The sequence below is a fragment of the Notamacropus eugenii genome, chromosome 1 (assembly GCF_028372415.1).
Source record: "Notamacropus eugenii isolate mMacEug1 chromosome 1, mMacEug1.pri_v2, whole genome shotgun sequence".
NCBI lineage: Eukaryota > Metazoa > Chordata > Mammalia > Diprotodontia > Macropodidae > Notamacropus > Notamacropus eugenii.
The window spans coordinates 61,813,303-61,826,911 of record NC_092872.1 but is presented as its reverse complement, the minus strand read 5'-3'; positions in this window follow the sequence as shown (position 1 = coordinate 61,826,911).

The window sequence follows — 13,609 nt, the reverse complement described above, 5'->3', positions numbered from 1 at the left end:
TGTTTGTTCTTTATATCCCTAGCACTTCACATACTGAAAATGTTTAATAAGTGTTTATTGAGCTTTTTTTTCACTACATCACAACTACTGGAGGAAAGGTTATGAATTAAGCTTTCAAAGTTATATGTTGATTTTTTATTATGTACATAAAAGGAAAAGCAAGCTGCATGCAATAGATATTTGCAGTTTCATATAGCATCCTCTTTTCCTGTTCTATTTTGCACGTGTAAATGGTTGTTTTATTTGGTGTTGGTTAAATTCACAATGAAAGAATTATTTTTAAAAGGTTACGTCTCAGAGGTGATGATGTAGCTTATAACACTGGGCTCATAGAATCAAAGGTGGGAAGGATCCTAGAGATCATCAAGTCCAATCAATCAATCAGAAAGAATTCATTAGGCATTTACTACTACATCAACCCCTGTAATTTTTCGGATAAGGTAACTGAAACCCACAGAGGTCAAATGACTTGCCCAAAGTCATACAGATGGGAGAGTCAGGATTTGTTTCCAGATTTTCTGACTATGAAAGCAAGAGCTCTTTTGAGGGAATCATGTTGACTACACTGGTGTCTTTGTGATGTCAAGAGAATTTGACAAAGGCCTGAAGGGCGCTGGGTAAAACCCTACAGTGATTTGATAAGAAAGAGTTATACAGGATGTGCAGACCTGGACAACTTGTGATCTGGGCGTTTGGAAAGAATACTCACCTTGACAAGATGGTGGAGTACCTTGTATGCCTTGTAGGATACATTTCTTGCATCATATGTATATTTTCTAGTTTAAAAAATCCAGTGACTTGATCCCTAGAAGTGACAACTGGAGTGATAATTTGGAATCTCCCTGGGACAAATTTAAACATGAGAAAAAGCAAAAGAGCGTAGTTTCACATATCATTTTCAGACACATGTACAAGAGATTACTGACACCACAACTTAAAGAAACCTCAAAGTTGTATCACCTTCCACCAAGACTTTGCTGTTGTATCCAACAAAGTTGATGTTGTGTTCTGGAATCTCTCTACCATCAGTTCCTTCACTAGGGTTGCAACAAAGTTTTTCTACGCTCCATTAGAGAGGATTGAAGTACTTTGATGAACTCTGCAAATTCTTTGGTGATATGAGTGAATGAAGTTAGAGGCTGGCTAGAATGATCTTATTCAAAAGGATCATAATGTCATTAATAGAAATAAGGTTGAAATATATACATGTATGTATGTATGTATACATACATACATGTAGAAATATATGTATATATTTACCTATATACATACATATATATGAAAGAAAAAGGCTACGCTGAGATAGATAAGTCCAGTGACTATATATCTCTATGTTGGTTTTGCTTTTTTTGACTAGTATCTATTCATTATTTTATTCTTTAAAAAATTAACATGCATTTATTTTCTGTTCCTCTCACTTTCCCACTACAATTATGAAACAAAAACAAAAACCTAAAAGAAAAACAAAAGCATTGAAAAAAATTAAGCATAGTCTAATATAACAAATTCCTGCATTGGCCATGTCCAGAAATGCATACCTCATTCTACACTCTGAGTTCATCAAATATTCTGTCAGGAGGTGAGTTGCATACTTCAGCATTATTCCTCCAGATCTGTGGTTGGTCATTGCTTTGATCAGAGTTCTTAGTCTTTCGGTAATTTTTCTTTACAATGTTGTTCTCACCATACAAATTATCATGGTTCCCTTTCTGTCTGTTGCTGGTTCACTCGTTTCACTTTGCATCCATTCAGACAAATCTATCTCAAGTTTTCTCCAAGTTTGTTTTTCCCTCTACTGCATCTCAGCTTATTTTATGAGTTATTATTAATCACAACCTTTCACCATCCTCTTCTATAAGATTTTGGTAATGAGTTTATATTCTAAAGTGACTTTGACGTTTCTTTCAACTTGACAAGGATACTAAGCGTTTATTGGCTGAAACTGCTTTTAGGCAGTGTAGTTCCCCTTCTTTATGGTGATAGATTTACACTGGGCAATTTCCTTGGGAGATGGTAGTTATTTCTGTTCCTTTATCAATTTCCAATTTTTCATCATCAATAATTTTAATAGGTCATATTTAAATAAATGCCATGTTTTCTTATCATATATATTCTTTCTTCTAATTTGATGTTGATTTTGACTATTCATATGGAAATAACTTCCACATCAGTAACACTTTTCTATGAATTTCATTTTATAGTTAATTTTTCTTTATTGTTTGATGTTATTCAACAAGCACAATGGCTATCACCTCTAAACTTTCTTCTAGAAGAAAGAATTCAAGATATGTAGGCATTAGATTTTTGAGTAGTCAACAAGCCTTTTGACTTATCTGTTCTTTGATTCTTAGTCATATTTTTCAACATAATTTTTTTGCCATCTATTGCAGGACTGGAATTTGGAAGGCTTAAGTTAACTTCCCCCATAGTCCCACAACACCAGCCAGGTCTGTTTAAGTGAAGACTGTTCCTAGACTTGGGGAATTTTGAAGTGTCTTTATTCCCCAGGCATTTTTGATCTTTGATCCAATTATGGGTCCTTTGTGGAAGGAGGATGAGAGGTCAACTCTGGGACTCTGTCGGGGAAAACCTGAGCTCCCAAGGAACCTGCCTGCCAAGTATATTTATATTCCTTGTTGACAGCTTTTTATCTTCTTATAAAATACTTTTCAACCAACTTTAAGATTATTTTATCTGGAGGTATTTAAATATGTTCTCATTAGAAAAAGTGTTTATTTGAACTTTCATTCTCCAAATGTTCCATTGCAGCATATACAGAACCATGATTACAAGACCATTATCACCTAATGCCTCTCTTTGCAATGAAGTCAATAGGATTAAAGCATTATTTGATCTGGGGAGTTTTACTGAATTCTTTATAGAATTTCTGTGCCTTTTCATTCTTTGTAATGGATATTAACTCATTAGATTCAGGTAGTTTTTTGGCTTATGCCCATCAAGAGTATTGCAATTCATAATAAACAAATGCCCAATGAAGTTGTTTCTTGTTGCCTTTGAATACATGATAAAGCCAACCTCAATTCAGTTTCCATCCAAAAGATATTTATTAAGCACCTACTAAGTGTAAGACATCATACTAACCACTGGGGATGAAAGGACAAAAATGAAACAACTCTTCCCTGTTAGGAGCTTATATACAGCATCACCAATTCCTTTACTTCTCCACAGAGAATCTCTGAATTTTTTTTCCATGTAGTTACAAATTCATCATGTCTTCTGGTTTCATTCACAATTACAATGTCAGAACTGATATAATCCAGTTCTTCTAGGAGTGTGAAGTCTTGTTGATCACTGGACAAGAAAGAGGTCACATTTAGGATATCAGCGATAAGGCAATATTTTATAGTTTTTTGGAAAACTATGTGATTCTTCATACCTTCTATCCCTTTTCCCACCACTCTACTACTCCTGTACAACCAAGGGCTACTTTGAATTTTTATTTGCTTCATTTTCTTAGCCATCAAATTCTTCACCTGGTGTCTATCCTACTGAGGATGAGCCTTTTCATTCTTAGATTCTCAGATATCATACACACACTGTCACCTGAACCATACCCAAAGCTTTTCTAGCTTGTGTTCGACTGGCATAAAATTCAAGAACCTAGGTCAATTCTAAGTCAATATGAGTCACTGGATTAGTACTTGAGTTAAACTCTAAACTTCAAAACACTATATAAGTATGAGCTCCTAATTTTATACAATTAAGTGCTGATGTTCTAATTCATATTATATATACATACATATATATGTATATAACCACACATACACATAATATATACATATAACTTTTCCCCCATTAAGATATAAACTTCTGAGAGAAGGTATTTTGTCCATTTTAACAACTGCATTTCTAGGACACACCACAGAACCTTGCACCTCAAAAATGAAGTTCTTTTCAACTCTAATTTTCCTGTCCAGCCTTCCGTTACTTCTCCTTAGTATCCATCATCAGTCCAATGTTATGAGACCTAATTTGCTTTTTATCCCAGAATGTATTTTATTCATTGCTAAACAGGGGTAATCCTCTACCTGAGCTCTAGCTGGGAAAACAAATCTCTATGTAGTAGAGATCCCTAGGACTCTCACAAAAGGACCAATCCAGTGATCCACAACTGATATGGGTAGAAAATTTTATAGTCCTTTCCTGCCATATAACTTTATGAAGTGTTGGGAGGCCTGGGAGTTTTATGTAATAACACTTCATTTAATGAGAATATCCAAAGAATGAGGGTGAATTTTTTGGTCTTATTTTTGAATGAACTAAAGATTAAACAGAGTTCCTAGCTCTTTTGTTTGCCTTTCATTGTTTGGTAAATATTTATTAAAATGTGTTAGTAATCTTTGACATATATAATATATAGAATATGTTTCATCTTTCCTAATATATGAGGAAAAGGATCCCATGTCATTGAAAATGTCTATACCAGTGCTTGGTACAATGCTCTGCACAGAGCTGACAGCTAATTAGATTTTAATTGAATTATAGTACCCCAAGGTCATTATTTCATCCACCAGTGATCACTACTAATTAATTAATTAATCAATAAGTGCCACCTGTGTGCTAGGCATTGTGCTAAATGTTAGGGATACAAATATAGTAAATTATTCTTATTCTCAAGGAGTCTACAAATTAATAGGGAAGTCAGAAATAAGGGAATATATATATTATATGTATATATAAATATTTATAAATATATGTATAGCTAAATATATATACATACATATGTACATGTATAATATGTGTGTGTGTGTGTGTGTGTGTATATATATATGAAATAAAAACAGAGAAGTACATAAATAAGCGCATACACCATAAATATAAAGTGGTTAGGTATAAGGTAGTTTGGGAGGGAAGATATCAGGAGTTGGGTACATTAGGAAAGACTTCATATTAAAGGTAGTGTTTTAATTGTGTCTTGAAGGAAGAGAAAGATTCTATAAGGGGGAGGAGGGGAGGAAGTATATTCCAGGATGGCAAGGGGCAAAGGTGTAGAAACAGAATGTAAGGCACTTTGAAAACTTTAAAGAGTTATACAAATATGTTGTTGTTCCTAGATTAAATTTGCACTGCATTCTGGGAGAAATTATGAGGTTGTACTTTTGGAGGATCAACACGTTTTCTTAGGATTGTTCCTGTCTCCTAAAGGTCAAGTATATGATGGAGATAGGAATGATAAGGAATCTCAATTAATTAGGAGATAATTAGAAGCATAGAAAGTTATTTTTTAAAAAAGAAAAAGGAAAGTTAAAGCTGGAAGGGACACATAAAATTATTTAATTCAGTCCTCTCATTTTACCAATGATGAAGTTTTCAGGGAAGGGAAGTGGGATTTGATCAAAGTCAGAACTAGACAATGGCAGAGTCAGAATTAGCGGATTCTGGTTAATCAATGTTTCACTTCTGAAAGGTGTAATGGTGTGGTGGCAAGCAAAATAGAATCTTTTGCTGTTTTTGTTCTAGTATAATCAGGTGCCTCTGATTGAATCTTGCCTTTATCAATCAAGACTCTTTACTAGGAGTAAAGTATAGAAACAAGAGTTTCTCTAACTAGAAATAGTATATGTATTTGTATTGTTAATGTGATTAAAGATCTTCCCCCACCCATTAATGGATCTGCCCATTAGCGGAGTTTGATTAGGGAAGATTTGTGGGAAGGTCCAAGCCTTTTGTTAATGAGGTACTGGTTCTCAAGGGTTGGGATGCCCTCTGGCTCTAAAAGAGATATAAATATTCTGAGGATGAGGTTTTACTTTGGTGTTTGTTTGGCCAATGAGGATTCTGGGAAGCCACTAAAGGAGCCCCCTGGCTTTGAAAACCCAGATGTTGGTACTTCCTTCTCTGGTAACTGTGGAACTATCTGTTGACTTTTGATTTCTTTGTATTTTCTTTGAAGTGCTGACTCCCTTGACTTAGATGAATGATATATGTGCTTGGTTAAAGGAATGATACATGTACTTGACTAAAGTGGTTGTTAACCCCTTGAAAGTTACTTTCCTTTTATGAATGAAATTCTAAGAACCTGTGACAGCAGGCCCCACTCTGTATGTTGGGGTGCTTACTGATAGAAATGGTAATTTAAATGGGAAGATATTTCTCATTCATTAATAGGCTCATGTGACCTGCTGAAATCACATGGAAGCCTAAGTCACATGTGGTGGGAGGAATTTGCTGAATGGGTGGAACAAGAAAGGTGAAGCAGAACTGGGAGGAAATTGGTGAGAGCAGTTGGGGGCGAAGGAGAGAAGATGTAGGCAGGCAGGCAAGTAGGCAGGCACAGCTAGGCTCTTGCTTGCTTGTGGGAAGGCCCCAGTTGAAGAAGAAGGTTTGGGAAGGCTTTGTCCCCTGCAGTGATAATGTGTATTGACTTCTTGGTTACTATGACAGATTAGGTTTTCTGGTGTTGAGATTTGGCTTTTCGGTATCTGAATAAGTGGTTTTTTTTGTGCCTTCTATATGGAGAGTCTGTTATACTTTGTGATTCAGAACTATGTGGGCATATTCATAGTTGCCCTCCATGTACCTGGCAATGTAAGAGGTCAGTGGTAACTACCCCAAGGCTCACAGCCTGTAGTCTCATATGTTTATTATTCATTTTTTTGAGGCCTTGTTAGCATTATACATTTTTCAGTCAACTTCATTTTTTAACATTGTTATGGCAGTTATTCAATGAATTATGCAGAAAAATTTTAAGATAAGACCTCTGCCCTAAAGAAGCTCACAGTCTAGTTAGGAAGACAAAACACAGGAATATAAAAAAAGGCCAGATAATGCTATTTATTTAAGCAATAGTGCAATGTGATATATAATTAGGTATTAAATGAGTGGTATAGATAGTAAGCACTGTTTGGGCTCAGCAGTTGGAAAGATCCCTATGGCCAAGAAAGGCTTCAGAGAAGAGATAAGACTCCAAAAGTGCCTTGAAGGAAATAAACCTTTGGATAGAGTGAAAAGTTTGTGTTTGGTTCTGGGTGCCATGTATTAGAAAAGACATTGTCTGCCAGAGAGGGGAACAAAAAAAGACAATCAGGATGAGGAGACAACTACAAGCCATGTTACCTGAGGAATGGTTAAAAATCTGGGTGTGGTTAGCCTGGAAAAACCACAAAGACTACATGACCATTTGCCTGGCATGCAGAGGGGATTTGAATTGAGATACCACGTTAGAGGAGATGACTTTTGAGGGCCATTCCAACTCTGAAATTCTAGGATTCTATGGTTGAAGGGTACACTCCAAGGAAAGGGGAACTGGTGTGAGTGATTGGAAGGATTGGGAAGGTAAATGGTGTTTTCCAAACAGGAAAACCAGTTTGTCAGGACTAATAGGGCTTGTGTTGGGGAGTAATGAGTTATTTATTCAGAGATGTAACTGTAGTCTCTCTCAATGACATGTACTCAAGATATGTTTATATATCTTTGTTCGTACTGATGTGACCCTTCAACTCTCCAAGTCTCACTTCCTACATTAGTAAACCATGGGGTAGGTAAAGGAAAGAAGTCGGTAGTTAAATGAGCCCCCCCTTTCTAACTCTAAAATACTATAATCATTCATTTAATTGGTTTTATACTAGAAATTCCTTGAAGACAGAATCCATGTTTTTGAATTTCTCTTATACAGTGCACTATCTTACTATAATCCTTCCAGGATTTGGAGAGTGGGGATTGTGGACAGGGTCATAGAGTTCATTTATAGACTATACAAAACAAATTTGGGAAAATTCCACTTCTGAAGGGAGTTAAAACAGTGAATGAATTTTCACTCTATTTCACAGTAAGTATACTTCACCTTGCATCACTTCATGTAAATCTTTCCATGTTTATTTGAAATCACCTATTTCTTTCTTATAGCACAATTGTTTTTTTGTATACAGCCAAAGAAGGAATTTGCTTTTCTTGAATGAATATTTATTACAAAGAATTTGTTTTTTCTTTCCTCTCTTTTTTCAGTGGGGCAGGAGAGATGAGAGACAGAAAAAATAGATTTTTGTTCATCCTTTTTTTTAAATTAAAAAACAGAGAGGTAGGGAGTACTATGGATGTGAAACATTGCATGTGCTTTTAGTTGAGTTCACTAGATTGTTAATTTTGCTTAATTGTTTTACTTTATTATAAAAGAGTTTTCACGTAGTAAAAGCAATCTGTAAATGTAATGTTAAAATAAAACACACCAATGAAACTTTTAAAAATAAGGAAATTTCTATAAAATATTTTAAATTAGTATTTAATTGAATTAACAATATATGTATATGTGATATATGTACATATAAATATATGTATAGATAGATATATAACATGGGTAGAGATGTCACAAGTGAGATGGAAGGCCGTGGTTATCCAGTCTCACACTCCATAGGATCATAAAATCATAGATATTATAAACACATAGATCAGAGTCCAACCCCTTCGTTGACAGATGAGGAATCTGAGTTCCAGAGAGATTAAGTGATTTGCCCAGGGTCATACAGCAAGAAAGTCTCAGAAGCAGAATTCAAACCTGGATCTTCCTGATTCTAAATCCTGTGCTCTATCCCTTGTACCAAATTGTCTCCCACTGTCACCATCATTATCACTACCTCTCTGTCAGCATGCGTATAAGGACATAGTGAAGTATCCCCCTCTACTTGGTAGCTCTTACACACATACTCCAGAATGATACTCTCCAGGACCCTGTTGAGTTACAAAGTATGACCTAGAACAAAAACAGCAAAAGATCCTATTTTGCTTGCCATTACACTACTCTAACCCATGGTAGTTATTAGGACCACTGTGTGTGTGTGTGTGTGTGTGTGTGTGTGTGTGTGTGTGTGTGTGTGTGTGTGTGTGTGTGTGTGCATGTGTTCAAGGTTAATAAATGTACTGTCTCATAGCCTAATAGAAAGGAATCAGAAAAAAAATTAGGTGGGTTCTTCCATACCTAGAGAGGTAAGTATAACCATGTAGGAATGTCTCATACTTTTACAGAGATCTTGAAAGGCCAAGGGGCCTAAATTGAGGCATACTTCAACCTAAATATAAGACCAGTAACAGTGACTCCTGCCCAACCACATCAAAACTAGACAGAGTTCCACAGGAGAAGGAAATGCTATCACTGGAGGTGAGAACAAGACCCTCATAGATACAAAGAAAATTAGAACTAGAAGAGACCTTAGAAATCATCTGCTAGCCCAAACTCTCAATTTTATGGAGAAAGAACTTGAAGCCTAGTAATATAACAGAGCTTGCTCCCAGGTGAACTATGATCACTTATGAAACACCTGTGTATTCTAGGTGTGGGTGACTTCATTCCTAACACAATGTTCTATCCCTGACTTGCCACTGTGATATCAAGGGTGTCACACAGCTGTCCAGATCAGGAAACAGCTAACTCCCAGGTAACTCCCAGAATGTCTAGGGGATAGCAGCAGATCTCTCTGCAGCTCCTCCAACAGACCAGACAAGTGATGCAGTCAGATGGAGGGGAGGACCACAAGATTTATCTATACGGGAGGAGGAAATCTTGGAGCAAGTGACTTCAAAATGGGGGCGTTGGTCTCTTGTCATTGCTAGTATCAGTCAGTGGTACTTGTTTCTTATTACTAACAGTTTCTTTTTCATATTTTGTGGCCAGTCTTTAGGCAATAATTAGGCAAGCTTTGGAACGTCCCACAGGTATCATCTTTCCAGGTTGCTATGCTGGAGTTTGAGTCAAGAGAAGTTCATTAATAATGGTAACTTAAAGACACTTTAAACTTTACAAAGCACTTTTTTTTTTTTACAATAGGTCTTTGGCCAGGTAATATAAATTTCTATTTTATGTTTGAGGGAACTGAAATTCAAAGGAATTAAGTGACTTGCCCAGGGGCACACTAGCAAAATGTCAGAGCCATCACTCAATAGCTGGTATTTAGTCTTCCTGTGTTCACACATCAGACAATAAAACTCACATAGGGTTCACAGAGAGACTCCAGGTTCTGTGCTCATCTCCCTCACCATAGTGGATCTTTTACTACAGGTATATCATCTTCAAATGCTAAGTTACCCTTATACCTAAGATATATTTACCTAGTATGATGAGATCCCATTTTGTAAGTCACCAAACAAGTATAATAATCCTCTGGGTAGGTGTTTATATACTAAGGTGTTTACAGTCAGCTCTTTCCCCCACTGTCAGTCTGTGGATATGACTCCTGTAATTCATATTACAATTTGCTCACGTGCCTATACTTCCAACAAAAGACAACAACCTGCTCTTTATTGAGAGAGCTGAGTCACACATCTCATTTGCTTAAGTAGATTAGAATCCCTGTCTCAAAAGTCTGTACTGGCCAAGAATGAGACTACTCTAAGAATTCTGATAACCAGACCTCAGTGACAACAAAACAAAGTTTGATTTAGGAGGCCAGCCTCAAACCTATCCCCCTCTGATCTGGAGAAAAAGGAGTGCCTCACCTCAAGTTTGGTCAACCACATTTTTTGTTTCCTAAGAAAAAGTTCTGGCTAAACCAGTGACAAGTATTTAGACAATGTTGTGTTACTCCTTTACCATTATTTTTACAGGTGAATATTTTTTAGCTCTGTTTCTTATGGGAAGGAGACTCATAAAAAATAATTCAAGTGTGCATGTGGGTGGATATTACAGACAATTAGTACTGCCTAGGTAATTTTGTAGGTTAAAGCTTCTGCTTTGGGGGGGCCTCCCTAATGTGTTCTACTTGTAGACTATTTCTCTCCCTTAGGTAGAAATAATTTTGAAACAAGCTTTAGTTGGCTGCTTGCCTCACAGAATTGTGTTTAAAACCAGGTGAGAGCATGAAAAATTAATTGCTCACAGCACAAGCTCAGCATGGTTTACCAGAGCTAGAGAAATCATCTCTGCATTTCCTTCGATCATCAGTGTTTATCAAGTTCCTATTGCACTACAGGCATTGTACTAGGTATTCACTGACAGCACCAGCTATATGGAGGTTTTAGAAATATGAACAATGATAATGAATCCAGAGAAAAAGAAAGAAAATCTCTGGACAAACATAGAATATGTTTAGAATATAAATTCTAGCAGATTAAGGATCTCATCTTTTTTCATGGATTAGCGACATGTCCAACTATGGATGGGTTGCTAATCAACAAATATTATTGGGCAAATGAAAGAAGTAATCTAGGTCATAGCATTCAAGATCCCCGTCACCACCAGAGAATCCAGGAGGACCTGTGAGTCAACCTATAGTCTTTCTGAGGTTAAAGTACTCAATGAGAAAGGGCAACAAATCTCCATAACTGCCCCTTCCAAATTTCCTTGTTATGATAATCTGGGATATATTTTTAGACCATTGATCATGAATACATGCCCATTGAAATAATGACCATTAGGTCTACTATGGGTGGGGAACCTGTGGCCTGAAGGCCACAGGTCCCTCTAGGTCTTCAAATGCAGCCCTGTGATGGAATCCAAACTTCCAAAGGATTTGGTCAAATGGCCACACTTGAGGACCTAGAGAGCTACACCTGACCTTGAGGCCACAAGTTCCCTAGCCCTGAGTCCCTTTCAGCAACATTTGTATTTGTCAATTAACTATCTAAAAGCAATTTTTAAAAACATCACCTAAAGATGACAAAAACTTTTTTTGAAACTGCGTCTTCCTAGTCTGGCTCGCGGTAGAGGCACAGGGGGCTAATCACCAATCTAACCATCGATCACTAGGATCTTTGACTTGTTTCATTTTTCCTACTTAGGCATACCCATGTTCATTCTATGGGGAGAGGGAGAATTCTTTACCAAATAAGAGACAGAGATAATCACCAAAAAAAAATAATAATTTTGATTACATGAAACTAGAAAACTCAAATAAGAAGAAAATCAATGTAATTAGGACAATGTAAGTTGTTGATGGGGAAAAATATTTTCATGAAATTCCTCTGATAAGGGTCTGATATCCTCAGAATATAGGGAACTAACTCAAATACAGAAGAACCAAGAGTCATTCTCCAATGGATAAATGATTAAAGATTCAGAGAAACAGTTCTTGTAAACTATTGAAAACCATATAAAAGACTGCTTCAAATTTCTAATAAAAGAAATGCAAATCAAAACAATGCTGAGATTTCACCTTACACTCAATGAATTGTATATATAAGAAGACAAAAGACGGAAATAGTTAATGTTTAGATGTGGGAAGACAGGCGCACTAATACTCTGCTGGTGGAGCTGTGTGAATTGATCCAACAATTCTGGGAAACAATTTGGAATTATGTCTGAAGAAGTGACTCCCTTTGGACACAAAGCTCTAACTACTAGCCCTATCATCTGCCAAGGGGATGAAATTCAGAAAGAAAGGTCTCTTACCCAGCAAAATATTCATAGATGCACTTTTAATGGTAACAAAGAACCAGAAATAAAGTTGATAACAATGAATCAGGGAATGGCTAAACAAATTTCAGTACATAAATGTAATGAAATTACTACATAGAAAGAAAGAAGGAATATAAAGAATTCAGAGTAGCATGGAAAAGCTTATATGAACTCACGTAAAGTAAACAGCATCAGGAAAAATAACATCCACAATGGTTATAACAATTTAAATGGCGGGGGTGGGCATGAGCTGAGGAGAATACCCCAAATTGAATGTAGTATAATTATAATGATCAAGCTCAGCCCTGAAAAAAATCATGAGAAAAGTCCTCTCCCTTTCTTTGTAGAAGTGGGAGATCATGCACATGGTGGTAAATCCATTTGATGTTTTCATTCATTTTGCCAAACTTTTTGCTTCTTTTTTTTATTATTATTCTTTGTTTTAAGAGAAGGCTCTCAGGTTAGGGGACAGGTAAGGAACATAGTAAAAATGAATTATTTCAAGGTGATATAAAAAAGATATGAATAATTGTTATAAAAATTTTCAATTTTATTATAACATTTATATAGTGTTATATAGCTATCATACATACAATATATTGTGTGACGTATATTGTTAAAATGTTTTATATGTTTAATAAATGAAAAAAGCACCGAAATAAACTGAAGTTAGAGTCACAAAAATATAATTTATAAACATATATGTGTATACATAGACACACATATATATGGTGGGAGGAGGGAAGCAAAATCTCCTATGTCTCCTTTATAGATACAAAGATATTGTATCTATTGTAACCTATTGCAAGGCAGAACAAAATCCTGCATAAAGGATCTATCTAAAGATAAATTTCCACATGCTGCAACACTGAAATACTACTAAATAAAACACTTCTGTAATAGTTCAGTGATCCATGATCAATCAATCAATCAAAAAGTACTTTAAAAGCACCTAATACATCTCAGGCACTGTTCTAGGTCCTGGGGATACGCATAAAAAAATTAAAAATATTCCTTCTAACAATGGACTTGCATTCTAATGGGAGAGTCAAAATAGGGTCACTGACATGGGTACTCCCTACCACTAGAAATCATAACACATCTAAACGTTGGTAGATAGTCTTTGAAAAATATGTGACAATTAAAAAGTTCGAGAGACATATAGATTCTGGGAAATTAATAATTTTATTAATAAGGCCAGCAGCTTATTAATAAAAGGATGGTCATTTGACTGTCTATCTTACACCAAAGACCCCTAATAATGGG